The following is an 18,002-nucleotide window of genomic DNA, read 5'->3' on the forward strand; positions in this document are numbered from 1 at the left end:
TTTACTTTCTGTATGTTTGTTGTTACTGGTTGTTGTAGTTTCTGTTCCTCTTTAAATTCTTGGCCCACCACAGAAAATAATATGGAGATTAAATTATTCCATATTTTGTGACAACTATGGTCAAGAAGGAAAAAGAAAACGACTTAGATGGCACCCTTCTTGCTCCAACTCCCCCTACTTGTCTATTAAGGATTAGGAGGGAACAAAGCTTTCTTTGAAGACTGTCATTACTTCCTGGTAGTCACAATGAAGCACTGCAAGTTGAAATTCTGTGTACTTCAGCTCTCTTTTCTTCATTTATCCATTCATCCATCTACCCATCCAAAAGCAAACAAGCAAAAATATTTTGGAAGCCCCTACAATGGGCTCTGCAGTTTGATCTAGTTAATTTAAAGAAATCTCAGGGTGATAGAACTTTGAATGCTCTGAAATTTAGCATGAATCACATGAGAATGTATGAGAGTTTTGTACTTGGTTTCAGAAAAGGGAAAACTTTGAATTATTGGAACCTGACGTAGTAGTCAACACACCCCACAGTTGGTTGACATCACCTGGGATAACCCTGATGTGCTCTGACAGGCCTAGTGTGACTCCTTTTCTTGGCTTAGCTTGTCCTTCAGATGGGAGTTTTGCCACTCCACATCAGTGCTCCCCAGCAATCACAAGGAAGTAGGGTTTTTTTTTTATATTATTAGTATTTATTTATTTGAGATAGAGACAGTGAGAGTGAGCATGAGAGGGGAGAAGTTCAGAGGGAGAAGCAGACTCCCCGTGGAGCTGGGAGCCTGATGCGGGACGTGATCCGGGGACTCCAGCATCATGACCTGAGCCAAAGGCAGTTGTTTAAGCAACTGAGCCACCCAGGCACCCACAAGGAAGTGTTTAACCCGTCTGGAGACAGTCAAACATATCAAACAAAGGAATTACACAGGCACTGACCACTAAATTGATTATGGAATCATGAATCTATGTAGTTATTTACTCTTTGCAACAACTCAAGACATTCTAGCACAGGGCAAAGAGCTAGGCTGCCTGCATTCAAATCCTGGCTCTGCCCCTTATAGGTATCATCAAAGGGATGATGAAAAGAAGGACCATTTGCACTCCAGTGTTCATAACAGCAATGTCCACAATAGCCAAACTGTGGAAAGAGCAGAGATGCCCTTCATTAAGTGAATGGATAAAGAAGATGTAGTCCATATATACAATGGGATATTACTCAGCCATCAGAAAGGATGAATACCCAACATTTGCATCAACATGGATGGGATTAGAGGAGATTATGCTAAGTGAAATAAGTAAAGCAGAGAAAGTCAACTATCACATGGTTTCACTTATTTGTGGAACATAAGGAATTGCATGGAGGACATTAGGAGAAGGAAAGGAAAAATGAATTGGGGGAAATCAAAGGGGAAGATGAACCATGAGAGACTATGGACTCCAAGAAACACACTGAGGGTTTTAGAAGAGAGGGGTGTGGGGGGAATGGGTTGGCCCGGTGATGGATATTAAGGAGGGCATATATTGATTGGAGCACTGGATGATATATGTAAACAATGAATCTTGGAACACTACATCAAAAACGAATGATGTATTGTATATTTACTAACATAACATAATTAAAATAAAATAAAATAAATGAATACATGTAGAAAACTTAAATAGCACAGAATAAATGTTATCAGTATTAACTATCATTATAATTTAACCTCAATTTTCTAATTTTCTAATCATAAAAATGATAACATAGACATGCTCCATTCCATTGAAACTCCACAGCTTGTGAATACTGAACAGTAATGCTGAGACACCATGTGTCTTTGGTTACAATTCCTTGACTTACCTATGCCCAGACCCTACTCAGTGTGACAAACCAAAGGATTCTCTCCTGTTCGTAAAATTCTGCCATCAGGTCACTGAAGGCATGGAATGGCTAAAGCTGCTCTTCCATGAACACAATGTTTATTATAACTTGTAAATTTGTCTCCTCTTTCAGGGTTCAAGTTTCCAACTTCAGTGCTAAATGGGAAACTGAGGCAACCATACCAGTTTGACAGAATAGTGAAGGGCAAAAGAAAGGTGAGATTATGATTTTAATAGCCTATTAACTCTAGAAAAAGCGTAAATTCTGGAAAATCTTAAACAAACATACTCATAATAGCAATTAAGAGAAAACATTTTAAACATTTTGGACTAAACTAAAAATCTAAAAACAAACAAAATACCAACCACTACCTTGAGCTTACAAGTATTATTTCATCCTTCAGCATCCCAAGCGATACATATATTTAAGGGAGAGGGTTCAGAAGAACCACAATAGAAAGAAAACAGCTTGTAAGCAGCTGCACAGTAATACCATAGGCCAGTTTTCATTTAAACGAAAAATAACACATTCATTTGGAGCCTGGAAGTTCAATTTCATATCCCTGATTATTTCATGGCTAAATAGGAAGGTTTTCCCATGTTTCATTCCCTTCACAAAATTTGGGCCTAATCCTGCATCTTTAAGGTTACAGGCACACACACGCGCATGTGCACACACACACACACACACACACACACACACACAAAAATTTCAGTGGTGTTATCTGCTTCCTAAGTCTAAAATTTAAAAAAACTCACATTCATCCAAAGTAAATATGCACAGCATGTCATGAGAGAGTGTTCTGTTCAAAGAAAGCGTGTTAATCATAACTTGTCTACATGACACCTAAGTTAGGAGGAGTTCAAAGCAAATGCATGTGTGGCAAAGGTCAAAGCCACCAGCCAAACAGGAAAGCCGTGGAGATTTTTTTCCATTCCAAGTCATCCATATAAGGTGGGGTTTCCTTTTCTGTTTAAGTTTAGACATCATCAGAAAAGTCAAACCACAAGAGAATGATGAAAGTTGTGCTAAAATATGGTAGATGTTTATGTCTTCCATGCCCCATACAACCTTTTGCTGGACAGCCTGTTTCAGCTTCTCAGATTTTTTTGTTGTATTATGTTACATAATTAGAAACTTTTATTACCACAAAAAAAAAAAAAAGCACACAAATAAGGCTCAGCTTGATACCTAAAGATCCAAATAAATCATTGGTATGATATAAAAAACTGCTAATGACAATTCTTTAAATCCTGAAACTTCCAAATAGAATAATGAGTTTGAATCAATTCTTGCTTCTTTCTGATAAGAAGGGACAGTAATCATTTAAAAGCGTGAATTTATGGGAAAATACTGATTGATCACCAATTTTTGCTAGGGACTCTGAGGAATAGTAGATAAATCTCAAAATTCAAGATGTCCTTAAGATACAGTAGAGAACTATCATTTGTACAACCAGAATACAAGGTTATCACACTACGTGAGTTTACCACAAAAAGGACTTTGGTTTGGTGGTGGAAGAGGTCAATTATATCCTCAGCCCTGAAGGACAATTCATTATTCAACAGACAGAGAGATGTGGAAGAGAACTGGAAAAAAATTTCAAAGAGGATGGAATGACAACAAGACCGTGAAGTAAAGAAAAAATATGTATATATACAAAGGGAACAGTGAGTTACACAATGTTAGGTGTCAATTATATCTCCATAAAGCTGGAGGAGAAGAAAGGGAGCAGCAAATGACCCAATATAGTTAAAGATGGGTGACGGTCAGAAAAATGATGACAAGGAATATGGATGGTATCAGACTTGAAAGTGAGGAAGTGAATCCCAGCTTCATCGCCGAGTAGTCTTGCAAAATTGAATAAGTTATATAATCTTCAAGCCTGTTTTCTTTCGTTATAGAGTCAATAATAGTACCTACATCATATGATACCTGTAACAATTAAGTGAGATAATCCCTGCGATGCTCACAAAGGCAGAAATTATGTTATATTTATCTCTGTATGATCAGAAACAAGCACCTTGCTTGAAGCAGAATAAAAGCTCAATAAATATTAGCTCCCACGATTATTATGAATTCTGGGGCAAGACTAGAAAGGTAGTTAGATACAGACCATCAAGGCCCCGACTATCAGATAAAGGGATTTGAGTTGTATATATAATGAGAAATGGAGAGACACTTACAGGTTTTGTGATCAGAACACTGCTCAAGTTAATCCAGAAAATAAATTGTGCAGAAACCAGAGGTAAGACAATCCTTAAAGAAGTTAATGAGAACCTAAATTAGATGGGTGCCTATGAACATAGAAAGAGGAGAAAGGTAGGAGAGATTGCTTGGAGGACTCCGGAGTAAACCATAAGAAAGCCATAGAATATTCTCTGTATTTTCATAAAACAAAGGGCTGGATTCAGAACATTAAACCGACCACTGGGATAAGGAAACAAACTCTAGGGCTTGAATATCCTGAAGATACAAATTCCAGATAAATTAGACATTTACTGGCAGGAAGTTTCCATCTTAACCAAGAAAAAATAAGGAAAACAGACTATTTCTATGACTGAAATCTAAGTCCTAAGGGAGACATTTATTTAATAAAGTAGTGAAGAGTGTTGACTGCGTAGCCAAACTTCCAGGGTTCAGTCCCAACCCTGCCACTTTCCAGCTATGTAGCAAGTTCTTTAACAATTGCATGCCCACTTTTCTTTATTTGTAAGATACTTGGGCCTACTGGCATCGAATTAACACCAGTACCTATTTCAAAAACTTTTTAAGATTAGTGATTTAATACACCTTAAACACTTAGGATGGTGCCTGGTATATAACCAGCCAGTGATAAATGTTAGTTATCTTAATTCCTGAGCTATTTTTATTTGATCTGGACTGAGATAGATGGGTTGCATATGGATCAATCCCAAATGCTACAGTTGACCTACACCCCACGATGTACCACTACCTGGATAAGACTAATTTTCCACCTCTTCCCATCTGCCACATACAAAAGATAAAAGCCCTGGCAATTTTGCATACAATTTGAAACATTACTCTTTCCTTCAGGCATCATGCTTATCCATATCATATCTTTAAGGGTTGTAGGGACTCAGTATTATGGCTTCAGATGACTAATAGCAGAGTGTTCTGCTATTTATCATCACAGAGTGGACAGATACTATATAACCACTATATAAAAATATAAATATAAAATGCAGATAATGAGTCCATATATAGTGAAATATATTTTACTATTTATCACCTCATAATTACTATATAAAATATTAAATGCATATTAAGTCAAGTATTTTATATATCATTCTAGTACACAAATTTTCATTGCCTTTTCAAGCCCTCAGTGATTAATTATTATTTAATGATGGACCAGCCATGCCAAAAATTCACTAGATTGAAACTCTTCCTTGGATTAATTCAACATCTGCTGATTTTAAAAGTACCCAGAATTATTAATTTAGTGTCATCACAGACATGCGAAATAAATTAATTCCTTCACCCACTACTGGGCATAAGCTCAGTGCAACATAAATCCCTATTTCTTAATATCTGAAAATAAATAAGAATGAAAGAATGAACTACAGATTTTAAAAATAGCATTCACAAGGCTTAAGAGTGAATTAGAGACCACAACTCTAATTTCTAGCAACTACTTTATTCCATTAAACATTCTCTTTTAAAGCAAAACACGGTTAAATGTATTTCAACTTGCACCACATTGATCAGAAAGTGACAATCATGAATGCCTAAAAAAATCCACTGGAAGTCAAGATGACCTTCCCAGAAAATACTCTTGTTATGTGCATAATTACTCTGAAAGTCAAACAAAAAGACCACTCATGATTATTTTATAAAACCACATCTGTCCAGATAAAGTAAACCATGTTTTTATGTCAATCCATAACATTAAGAAACATGATTAAAGGATATCTGTTATCCTCTTGGTCTTCTCCTTTATCAACAAATAAGAAGAAAACATGGAAGAAGGGAATTGATCTCTAACCAAAGAAGCTGACAGTACTCTATCTTTCACTTATGAATACTGGCAAACATACTGCTAAGCTTTAGACTCAAGAAACTGTACAATCACCAGCAACTAACAGACAGTAACAATTTCAAATTATTCCTGATAGAGGATCCCAGATGCAGCTACCTCATTACTTCTCCTTCTTGGATACAGGGCGCATATATCAGGTTTCCAGTGTCAATTCAATCCCTCATGTTCTTCAATGAAGGGAAGAAACAGAAAGCAGTAAGTGTCCTGGCTAAGAACTCAAGCTTACAGTTATAATGCCCTTAAATTCAAATCCCAGCAGCCCCACTTACTGGGGCTGAAGCAGCCACTTCTCTAAACCTCAGCTCCTTCATCTATAAAACAGATGCATGTAAAGGGGTTAGAACATACCCTGGGATGATTTAAGTCCTTGATAAATAGTAGACAGTAAGATTATTACTGCAAATGATTTCTCCGCAAATACAAAGAGAAGTATAGTGTTATTGGTTGCACTAGTCAAGAGTTGCATAATTCATTCAACAGCAAAAGCATAAATGATGAGTATATTTGTATGAAGGATAAAGCCCTTGGATTAGTTGTTTTCAGTCAGTAGAGATGGCAGTAGAAAGGTAACTGAGGCCAGGATTCTAGCAACAGAAAATAAGACCTACTATTATTGAGCAGCCAATAAGGTTTTTTAATCAAGGAACTAAATGATTAAAACAATTCTAGCCATGGGTGTAAAGGATGACAGAAATGAAGAAAGGCTTGAAGCCTAGAGCTCAGTTAAAAACCAATTGTAATGATTCAGGCTGGAGAAGCTTAGGACCTGAATTAAGGCAATGAAAGGAATTTACTAAAATGTGAAAACCTTCATGCCACTCCTACACTCAAGTTGTTAACAGATTCTGGGTTCTTAGCCTCAAGTCTGTGAGGAAGGTTGGTCTGTGTTATGTAGAGAAGGGAAAGAAATACTGCTTATAGTGAAGTTCATTTTAGTTAGAATGATCCTAAAGAATTCCCCAATATTAATTAATTTTATAATTAATTTAAAACCAGTACTGAATTGTTGCTTTTTTCAATAATATGAATAAAGAGAATAGGAAAATAAAATGAGAATAATGGCACCCACTTCATCATGTTATTGTAAGGATTAAACAAATAAATATATGTAGAATGTCAAAGCCTGACATACTAAGGTGTTTCAGTTAGCAATAGTTACAGTGAGAGAACTCTTTTTTAGAATATTATGAACCAGATAAGCCTGTATTTAAAGAAGAAAAAGACCAGCAAGCTATCATGGATTTCATCTTAGCACTACACTCAGATCTTTATTGTTTCTTTAATTGATATATATGTATATATATATAACTTCTTAGGAAGCTTTAAAAAACCTAATAACTGAGTGAAATTAATAGACAAAGAAATGCTAAACAAGAAAACTAATGGACACTGAGGAAGAAGCTAAAAAAGGTAAAAAAGTAGATCTCCTAAGAAAAGAAAGTTGATGTTTTTGGGCTAATTGTTTAATATATTAATTCATTCAATTCTCCAATATTTTACTGTTAAATTTATCACAGAGGAGGTATTAAGAAACAAATCAGGCACAGCAAAAAACTAAATTTGGGAGGTAAAATACAAACTAGAGAAATTCTTCTAGAATCCAGACCACAAGGGTAAAAATATATGTGTTTTTTTAATTTTTATTTACACATACACACACATACACACACGAGGCCAGATGCCCCCCCCAAAAAATTCATTATATGATAAGAATTCCAGAATGAGAATTAGATAAGAATCAATATCCAAAGAAATAATAGAAAAATGTTTCCTGACATAACAAAGGAAAGGTTTAGTCTAAAAAATGAGAGTACACTTCTATTTTAGATGGATTTAGTGAAAACAGTATCACAGTTGTAAGTGTAGTCCTAGGCTACTCACAAGTGGGCAAGAGGCCATTGAGCCAGTAATCACTTGTGCTACACTCTTGACACATTCAAACCATCTCAAGTTTTCCCTACAATGAGTATTATAATAAAATATATATAAATTATATATTTATATTTATATAAATATATATAAAATATAAAATAAAATAATAAAATATGCGTGTTTGTGTGTGTGCATGCACATCTTTTCTGAATTTTTTTAAAAGAAAAAAAAACTACAGACCAATATCTTCATGAATGCAGTTGCAAATATTCATAACAGAATATTAGCAAATTGAATACAGCATTATATGAAAAGGATAATTTGCCATGACTAAACAGTTTATTGTAGGATTTCAAGGTTGAATAACATTTTAAAAATCAATAAATGTAACTCCACATACAAACAGGATAAAGAAGAAAAATCATATGATTGTCTCAATTGATACAAAGCCCAACACTCCTTCATGATGAAAACTCACGGCAAACTAGGAAAAGAAAGAAACTTCCCCAACCTGATAAAAAGCATTTATAAAACTGCTTTAGCTAACGTTATACTTAATGTTGAAATATTAACTTCTCCCCTCACCCTAGCACATAACTCAGAACAGGAAATAATGTTTGTTTTCACCACTTCTATTCAATGTTATACCGAAAGTCCAAACCAGATCAATTACAATATAAAAGAAATAAAAGGCATGCATATTCTAAAGAGTTAGTTAAAATTAAAATGACTTTTGAAAAATTGCTCCCGCTGGTGATAAGAAAAGAGGCTATGAGGCAAATGGATCGGAGAGATGAACTTTATTGCAAGCACCCTCGGGCTAGGTTCCACAACTCACAGAAAGAGTGGAGGCGGGGCGGCAGTGAGTCAGGAAAGTCGCACTGGGAGGGAGTTGGTGAGGTCCTTTTATGGGGATGAGGTAGGGCAAAACCTTGAGCCCATTGGATATGTGGTGATCAGAGGGTATGGGGCGGGGGTGGTCCATATGATGGCCAGTTTCCAATTTGGAAGCTCCTGGATGGAGAGTTTCAGTCTCCACAGTCAGACGGTGACATGGAGACTACAGGGAGGGTAGCAGGAAAGTCCGCCATCTTGGAGAGGGTTGGCGGGAAGATCCTCCATTTTGGAGTCCCGGTTTCCCAGCCGGTCCATCATTCCGACCTCTTTATATTTATATTGGTGTCAGGGGGCTTCAGCTTTACTTTGGCTGCTTCCTGCTGGCAGTGGGACGTCTCATAGAGGCCATTGGATGTGCGCAGGCAGGAATAGGGCTGTAGGAGGAGTTGGTTGACTGATACCCTGGTCATTTCCTGCAGGCGCTCCTTCAGCTCAGGTCATGATCTCTTGGTCCTGGGATCGAGCCCCGCATTGGGCTCTCTGCTCAGCAGGTAGCCTGCTTCCCCCTCTCTCTCTGTCTGTCTCTCTGCCTACCTGTAATCTCTCTCTGTCAAATAAATAAATAAAACCTTTAAAAAGGGGAGGGGAGTCGCCTGGGTGGCTCAATGCGTTAAGCCTCTGCCTTCCAGTCAGGTCATGATCTCAGGGTCCTGGGATCGAGCCCTGCATCGGGCTCTCTGCTCAGCAGGGAGCCTGCTTCCTCCCCCCTAAGGCTCCTGTAGGAAATATAAGGCAGGGAGCGATAGAGATTAACAGGAGGAGTATACAGAAGGGCCCTGCCAAAGGGAGGAGCCAGGTTACCCAGGCTTGGGGGTTTAAGCCCCAAGTAGAGTCATCTTGACGCCTTGCTCAGATCCGGTCCTTGAGTTCCTTGACTTTGGAGGTGACTACAACCGACTAGTTGACAAAGCAGCACTCCTCTTTCAAGTAGAGGCATGTTCCCCCTTTCTCGGTTGTGAAGAGATCCAGGGCGCCTCGGTTTTGCAGGGGACAGTGGCTAAGCTGGTGATTTGAGTCTGTAGGGTGGTGAGGGAATCTGCTATTCATCCCATGTCCTTGTTGAGTGCCTGGGAGAGCTTATAATAGAAGTTAATGGAGGTTCCCAGCCCTGCAGACCCAGTTGTTAGTCCTGCCCCTATTAAAAAGGGGAGGAAGGCAGCCCTCCTCTTCCGAGAGGGAGGGAACAGCTGAGATAAGAGTTGTTCAGATGAATAGATGCTGGTGGTTGGAGACATAAGGATGAGAGTACAATCTAAGGAATCATTGGGCAGTTAGGCAGTGATAGATCCCTTTTGGGCAGGATTAGTAGAGAGTGCCTATAGGTCCAATGTGGACCATCTTAGTGGAGGAACTGGGTATAGGCCAGGAGTTAGGAATTGGTATCCTGATGATGTTAGTGAGGGAGTAAAAAGGAAAACAGATCCAGCAGTCTTGCCCCCTGGAGACATTTTTCCAGAGGTTGTAGCTGGAATTTAGGCGGGTTAGGGTGAGCGGTTAAGTGGAGGGTGCCACCTTTAAGGAGTCAAGGTTGATCCCTTTATATTCGGGTTGTGCTTGTACCCGATTTAGAAGTTGTTGAGGGAGTTGTACTTTCTTGAGGGAGTTGTTGCAGGTGGCCTGGTCCTGGAACACCCTCCTCCATCAGACTTTTCCAGATTTGGGGTAATTAGTACGGGGGGGGTGGCGGGAGGTCTGAGAGAGTTCAGAGGTCCAAAAGGTCTTTCCTGGGGCATGGGGTCGACGTGCAGAGGGTTAGTGTTTTTCCCTGGTAGTAGGACTTGGGCATAGAGGTATAGGCCGAGAAATAGCGTGAGGTAGCACGTCATATGACTCTGCCTGGATCTGGGGACTCAGGAGGAGTATGAGAAGGGAGCCCTAACCAAGTGGAGTTTGGTGGGGCCCTCCATCTGGGAGGCTCACTTACTGTCAGTGGGGGGCCGTTTAAGGTTGATTATGTGCACCCACGGCTGGTAGCCCAGTAACTTTGCTGCAGTTGGTGTGGTAAGGATGACAGTGTGGGGTCCCGTCCACCGTGTCTGTAAGGGACCGGGGTTGCGACTCCTGAGGAGAACCTGGTCACCCAGGAGTAGTTTCCGGGGAGGAGTCTCATCATCCTCGGGGTCAGTCAGGGCCGGGGTGACTGAGTCAGCATGAGCTCATGGTAAGGGATATATAGTCTCCAGGAGATGTTGAGACTTTCAGCCACTTGCTGGGTTATATTGGATGTGAAGGCTGGCCCACTGTCCAACTGGAGGGTTTGGGGCAGTCCAAAACAGGGAATGATGTGTTCAATAAGGATAGAGGACACAACGTCCGCCATCTCGCGGGCCATGAGAAAGGCCTCTATCCAGCCTGTAAATGTGTCAACCACTGTTAGTAGGTAGCAGAGGGTTTTATGACGGGGCATGTGGGTGAAGTCCAGTTGCCAGTCTTCTCCCGGCTGGTGGCCCTGCAATTGGTGGTTAGGTCCTGGCCTGTGCATTCCACTGTCGGACTCCGGTAGGTTTTGCGGGCCGACAGGCATGAGGAGAGCGTCCGGGCCAGCCGGTAGCTCCCCTTGGGGCTGAGCGGGATGGCGAGTGTCGCGAGTCCAGGCGCATTAACGAACCACACCAGAATCGGGGGATCTGTCGAAGCAGGGTCTCACTTTATTGAGCGGGGTTGCAGCTTATATTGGGTAGGGGATGGGAAATGAGGTCAGCGGGGAGAGAGCCTATGGGGTTTGGTTACGTAGTCAGTAACTGGATAGGGTGTGTTGGGCGAGAGGAGGAAATATCAGAGTTATGTGGAACCGAAACCGCCACGTTGGCGCCAATACTGCCACGGTGGCGCCTTTTCTAGCCAGAAGAGAAGGCAGGCCAGCGCCATCTTTGCTGTGCCCAACATTCCACCTTGTGCATTGACAGCTGAATAGACAGTACATGCCCTGTGAATGGTTTCAATGACCTTGGACAGGGAAGGGTGATAGAAGAGAGGTTTTAAGAACTGAAACAATGCCTTGGGGCCGATATGGAGTGACTAGTGAATTTTTGTGAGCCAGGTTTTCAGGTATGGCAATGCGGTTCTGGATGTAGATCCACCCTTTGTCCCCCAGTTTGCCCCCAAACTTTTGGAGTGCTAGTGTCTCCTCCTCAGTGTAACAAGGTTGGTGCGCAGTGTTGAGGAAGAGTACAGGGGCAGGAGTGGCCCTAAGGGCCATCTGCCTGTCCACCATATCAGCCTTGTTGTTGCCTAGGGAGATCGGGTCAGGGGTAGTTTGGTGTCCCCGGCAGTGGACAATGCGACCTCGGTGGGTAGGCGTAGGGCCTCGAGGAACCTGGCGATGAGCGGCGAATCCCTTATTGCTAAATAACCGAGTGAGTGTGGGATATGAGGCAAGCATATCTGGAATCAGTGTAAATAGTGACTTGCTGTCCCTTGGATAGGTGGAGCGCCCGGGTTAGAGCTATCAGCTCCGCCTTCTGGGAGGTAGTCCCAAGAGGAAGGGGGGCTGCTTCGACAACTGCCTCAGAGGTAACTACGGCATAGGCGGCACGGCGCAGGCCATCTGGAGTCAGAAGGGAGCTGCCATCCACAAACAGGATGCGGTCAGGGTTAGTCAGGGGTTGATCAAAGAGTCCAGAGTAAGGGGGTAAAGTCCTCCAAAAATTGAGGGCAAGAGTGAGAAGGGTCAGAGGTAGGCGAGGGTGCAGGCAGTAAAGTCACAGGGTTTAAGCGGGGGGAGACAGACAAAGATATCTGAGGGTTTTTGATGAATAGCAAATGGAACAGCTGCATCCAGGGGGGAGTCAAATGGGCCAGAGACTGATGGCCAAGGAGGTCCGTGAGTCGGTGGGGGAGTAGACTGTAAGAGGCTGTCCTAGGGTCAGTTTTAGGGCCTCCTTAGTGAGGGAGGCCACGGCAGCCAGCGCTCTGAGACAGGGTTGCCAACCCCAGGTGGTGGGGTCTAAATGTTTGGACAGGTAGGCCGCTGCCCTATATGTAGGCCCGGTGGGCTGGGTCAGAAGGCAGGTGGCTGACCCAGAACGTTCATCCGTGAAGAGATGTAACAGTTTAGTGGGGTCCGGGAGGGCCAGAATTGGCCCCTTGATGAGGTCTCAGAGCTTCGAAAATCCATGCTGGATTGAGGTAGGATCAGTTAAGGGACCCTGGGAAGTTTCCTTGGCCACTTGGCGTAAAGGCCAGGCCAGGATAGAGAAGTTCAGAATCCAGTGTCTAAAAAACCCCACAAGTCCCAGGAAGGAGAGTATCTCATCTACACTCTGGGGGGGGTTGCAGTTCTCAGAGGAGGCAAATACAGTCCCCAGTAAGGGATTTAGAGGTAGGAGTCAGAGAGATCCCTAGATATGTGACTGGTGGCATACATAGCTGGGCCTTAGATGGGTTGATTCTATACCCCCAGCTCCCAGGAAGTTTAGAGGTATCTTCCTGGGAGGTGAGGAGGGAAGGGCTACAGAGAAGCAGGTCATCTACATACTGCAGCAGGGTACTGGTCTCCAGGAGGCATTCCTGGAGGTTGGCCACCAGGGCCTGGCCGAAAATGTGGGGGCTGTCTTGAAACCCTTGTGGCAGGACTGTTCAGGTGAGTTGCCCAGAAACATGGATGTCAGAGTCTTCCCAGTAAAAAGCGAACAGGAAATAGGAGTCAGGATGCAGGGGAATAGTAAAGAATGCATCCTTTAGGTCAAGTACTGTGAAATGAGAGGTGCCAGGAGGGATGTGAGACAGCAGGGTGTAGGGGTTGGGGACGACAGGGTGGAGTGGGACAACGGCAGGTCCTGCACCAGCCGATAAGCTGCTGATGGTTTTCGTACAAGCAGGATGAGGGTATTGCAGGGGGGTTGGTAGGAATGAGAAGGCCCTGCTGCTTTAGGCATTCTATTATAGGTTTGAGACCCTGACAATGGATAAGGGAGATGGGGAACTGAGCCCTAGAGGGGTATGTGGAGTTATCCTTTAACCAGATATGAACTGGACTGTGGTGGGAGGCGAAGATGGGTTTGGATGTGTCCCAAACTTGGGGATTAACGGCAGGTAGATTTGTTGGGATAGAGGGAGGAGAGGGGAGGAGTGGCAGTAGGAGACACTCCGAGCTAAAGGAGAGAGGCAGATGGTGGCCCGCAGTTTTTCGAAGATATCTCTTCCCAAGAGAGGCACTGGGCAGGTGGGGATTACGAGGAATGAATGAGAGAAAGGGAAACCATCCAGGCCGCAAGCAAGAGGTTGGGTCATCCTAGGGGAAGAGGAGGTCCTGTCAATCCCCATCACCGCGACTGGTGAGGCATGGGTCCTGAGTAGGATGGCAGGACTGAGTAGGTAGCCCCCGTGTCCAGCAGAAAGGAGATGGACTTACCTGCTACCTGGAGCATTGCCCTGGGCTCGGCTTGGGTGAGGGGGGTATCCCAGTCAGGGCTCGGTCAGTCATCCTCCAGCCTGAGCAGCTGGAAAGCAGGACTTGCCGGTTCAGGGTTTCCCCTGTATAGAGGTGTCAAGGATCCCCCGAGGCTAGGAGAGTCCAACTTCCAGTGTCCCATCAGGTGACAGTGAGGGCATAGCTTCGTGGGTGCCTTTGGGTTAGGACATTGATGGGCCCAGTGCCCTTCGGCACCACATTTAAAGCATGCCCCCAGAGGGGTATGTTCGGTTGCCCCTCATTGTTGATTCCCTGAACCAGCTGGCCGCAGGGCCATCACCAGGGCCTGGGTTTGTAATTAGACCTTTGGCTGGAGTCTGGCTTGCCATTTGAGTTTGGCTGCCTCCTCTCAGGAGTTAAAAACCTTAAAGGCCATTTTCACCAAGTCAGAGATGGGGGTCTGGGGGCCCTCCTCTGCCTTTTTTTTTTTTTAAGATTTTATTTATTTATTTGTCAGGGATAGAGGAGAGGACTACAGAAAGAGAGGACTGAAAAGGAGGGTCTGGTTCCGTGGGTGCAGTAGGGGATATGCACTGAGTTGGGGGAGGGGCGCAAACAAGGAGGACTTGAGAGGTCGAACACGAGCGAGCACAGGCAGACAGAGAGGCAAGCAGAGGCAGAGGAAGAAGCAGACTCCCCGCCAAGCAAGGAGCCCAATGCGGGACTCGATCCCAGGACACCGGGATCACGACGCGAGCCACCCAGGCGTCCGTGCCTTTTTTAATTTCTGTCTGATGTCCCACGGGGATTGAGAAATAAAGTGGGTCGCCAGGTCTGTGTCTCCCGCTGGGGAGGCTGGGTCTAATCTGGTGTATTGTGTTAGAGTCTCAATCAGCCGGTTAAGGAACAGGGCAGCGTTTTCCTGTGGGGCTTGGATAACCTCCCTGATTTTATCATAGTTAACCGCTTTACTGCAGGCTGCTCTCATGCCGGCGATAAGGCATTAAACCATGCGGTCTCACCGCCGGCAGCCATCTTGCCCATTCTGATAGTGCCATCCGCGCTCTACAGTGGGGACCCCCTAAGCGCCTACTGGCATGGTGGTGTCCATGAGATGGACTTGATGAGCATGTTCTCAGGCGGTGGCCCGGATGCGTTCCCTCTCCTCGGTGGTGAGGGTAGTGGTCTGAACCACGTGTAAGTCATACCAGGTAGGATCATAGGCTTGGGCCAGACATTGGAACTCTTTATGATTGTCTGGGTTGGCCAGAAGGAACCCAGGCGTTTCTCAATTTGGGAGAGGTCCTGTAGGGAACAAGGCGCATGCACTCTAACAACCCCTTTGGCTCCAGCCACCTCCCTTAAGCTGGACAGAGGATCTCGGGAGCACGTCCAGGCACAAATGGGAGGGGAGGATGGGAAGTCCAGCAGAGACTGACTCGGCTTGTGCCGGGGGTGGGGGTTTGGCCTCGGAAAAGGCTGTTGGGGCCTGCGGGGGTGCGGGGGTTGCCGATTCCCCAGAGGGCTCAGTGGCCGCCAGAGGTTGAGGAGGGGGCTGATAAGGAGGAGGAGGGGGTAAGGTGGGAGCTCGAGTGGGGGGTACAGAAAGAGAGGACTGAAAAGGAGGGTCTGGTTCCTTGGGTGCGGTAGGGGATATGCACTGAGTTGGGGGAGGGGCGCAAACAAGGAGGACTTGAGAGGTCGAACACCGGGAGCACAAGGACGGCCGAGACCGTAGGGTTCAGAAAGCTTGGACGTAGGGAATTTCAGACCATTTGCCCTGACACCTGCATAGATTGTCGAGATCTGTGAGCACTTGATAGTCCAATGTGCCCTCGGGAGGCCATTGTGATTGGTTGTCTAATTTGTATTGAGTCCAGGCAACGGTACAATAATGTATAAGGCATCGCCTGAGTAAGTCCTGGTCTAACTCCAATGTACAGAGGTTGGCCAGAAGGCAGCCCAGGAGCATTTTGGAGTCGAATTTGGATTGGGAGGCTCCCATGGTCCCCTTCACCCACCGACTCAGATTACGGAGGACAGCGTCCCCTCGTCCATGCACTGGGTCACCAGAGGGACAGCAGTTCCCGCAGAATGAGGACGTCTCCCGATTCCTTGGGACTGGTGGGGCCACCAGGTGGCTGGAGGTCTGCCCAGGGGTGGCCATGGCTAGGACAGGACGACCTGGAAGTGGATCAGGGGCCAGGGAACACTCACCACGACAGGTTCCGAAGTAAGCCTTCTCGAAGTGGGCAGCGGGAGGTTGCGGTCGGCAGGTGAGGAGGAGGGAGCCTCTGTGCCGGGCAAGTTCTCTCCCAGGTTTTGGCACCAAATGTAAAGTTGCTCCCGCCAGTTATGGTAAGAAAAGAGGCTACAAGGTAAATGGATCCAAGAGATGAACTTTATTGCAAGCACCCTCAGGCGAGGTTCCGCGACGACTCACGGGGGGCGGGGGAGGGGGCGGTGTTGTGAGTCGAGGAGGTCGCACTGTGAGGGAGTTGGTAAGGTCCTTTTACTGGGTTGAGGTAGGGCATAGCCTTGCGCCCATTGGGTATGCGGTGATCGGAGGGTCTGGGTCGGGGGTGGTCCGTGATGGCCGGTTTCCAATTTGGAAGCTCCTGGGTGGAGAGTTTCAGTCTCCTGACAGTGACGTGGAGCTGCAGTGAGGGTGGCGGGAAAGTCCGCCATCTTGGAGAGGGTTGGCGGGAAGATCCTCCATTTTGGAGCCCGGGTTTCCCAGCCGGCCCATCAACTTTGTTCATAGATGACATGATCAAGGACACAGAAAATCATAAGGAACCTCCAAGAAACCTATTGGAATTAGCAAGTGAATGTATTAAGGCAGAAAAATGTAAAGTCAATATATAAGAATTATTTTTGTTCCTGTTTGCCTGCAAAAGCAACTGCAAAATGCAAATTTCAAAATACCATTTATAATAGCATAAAAAAAAAACATGAAATTCCTAGGGATGAATTTAATAAATATGTGCCAGACCTGAATAAACAAAACTATAAAACATTGCTTCCCTAAATTAATGAGGAATTAACTAAACAGAGACATAAACTCTGTTCATAAATCAAAAGACTCAATGTTGTTAAGATGTCAATTCTTTCCTGAAGGATATATACCTTTCAGGAACATAAATATATACATTTCAGTCTAATCCCAATAAATTTCATCAGAGCTTGCTGATGAAAATAGACTAGTTCTGAGAAACAGAAATGTTGAGGGCTTAATGTAGTTTAAACTAAATTTTTTAAAAGAACTAATCTTAAGCACTTTCTGATTCCAATAATTACTATAAAGCTAAAGAGATCGAGACAGTGCAGTATTGGCTTAAGGACAGACACACAGATTAGCCGAATGGAATATGGTCCATAAATAGACCAATACCTATATTGTCAGTTGGTTTATAATTAAAGTTCCAAGGTAATTCAATAAAGAAAGAAGAGTCATTTTAACAAATGCTGCTAGAACATTGTTCATATGGGAATTCATATGGGAAAAATCCTTAGCACATTTCACACCACAAACAATCTATTTGAAATGGATGAAATGGATGACAGAACTGACTACAAATGCCAAAGTTATAAAATTTATAGAAGAAACTAAAGGAGAAAAGTTTCATAATCTTTTCTTAGGCAAAAATTTACTAGACAGAACGCAAAAAGGAAAAAAAATGACAAATTATATTTCATCAACTATAAATAGTCTGCTTTTCCAAAAATACTGTTAAGAAAGCAAAAAGGCAAGCCACATACTGGGAGAAAATATTCACATTACATATGTCTGACAAATAAATTGCGTCCAAAATATGTAAAGAACTCTTACACTGAGAAGCCTTAATAGTAAGAGCACAAACCACCTGAACAAATAAATACTTCACTAAAGAAGACGATAAACAGAAGAGGAGATAAGATGGTGGAGTAGCAGGGGGACCCTGAGCTTGCCT

The sequence above is a fragment of the Mustela putorius genome, unplaced genomic scaffold (assembly GCF_011764305.1).
Source record: "Mustela putorius furo isolate JIRA1106 unplaced genomic scaffold, ASM1176430v1.1 tig00003863_pilon_pilon_pilon, whole genome shotgun sequence".
Classification (NCBI taxonomy): Eukaryota; Metazoa; Chordata; class Mammalia; order Carnivora; family Mustelidae; genus Mustela; species Mustela putorius.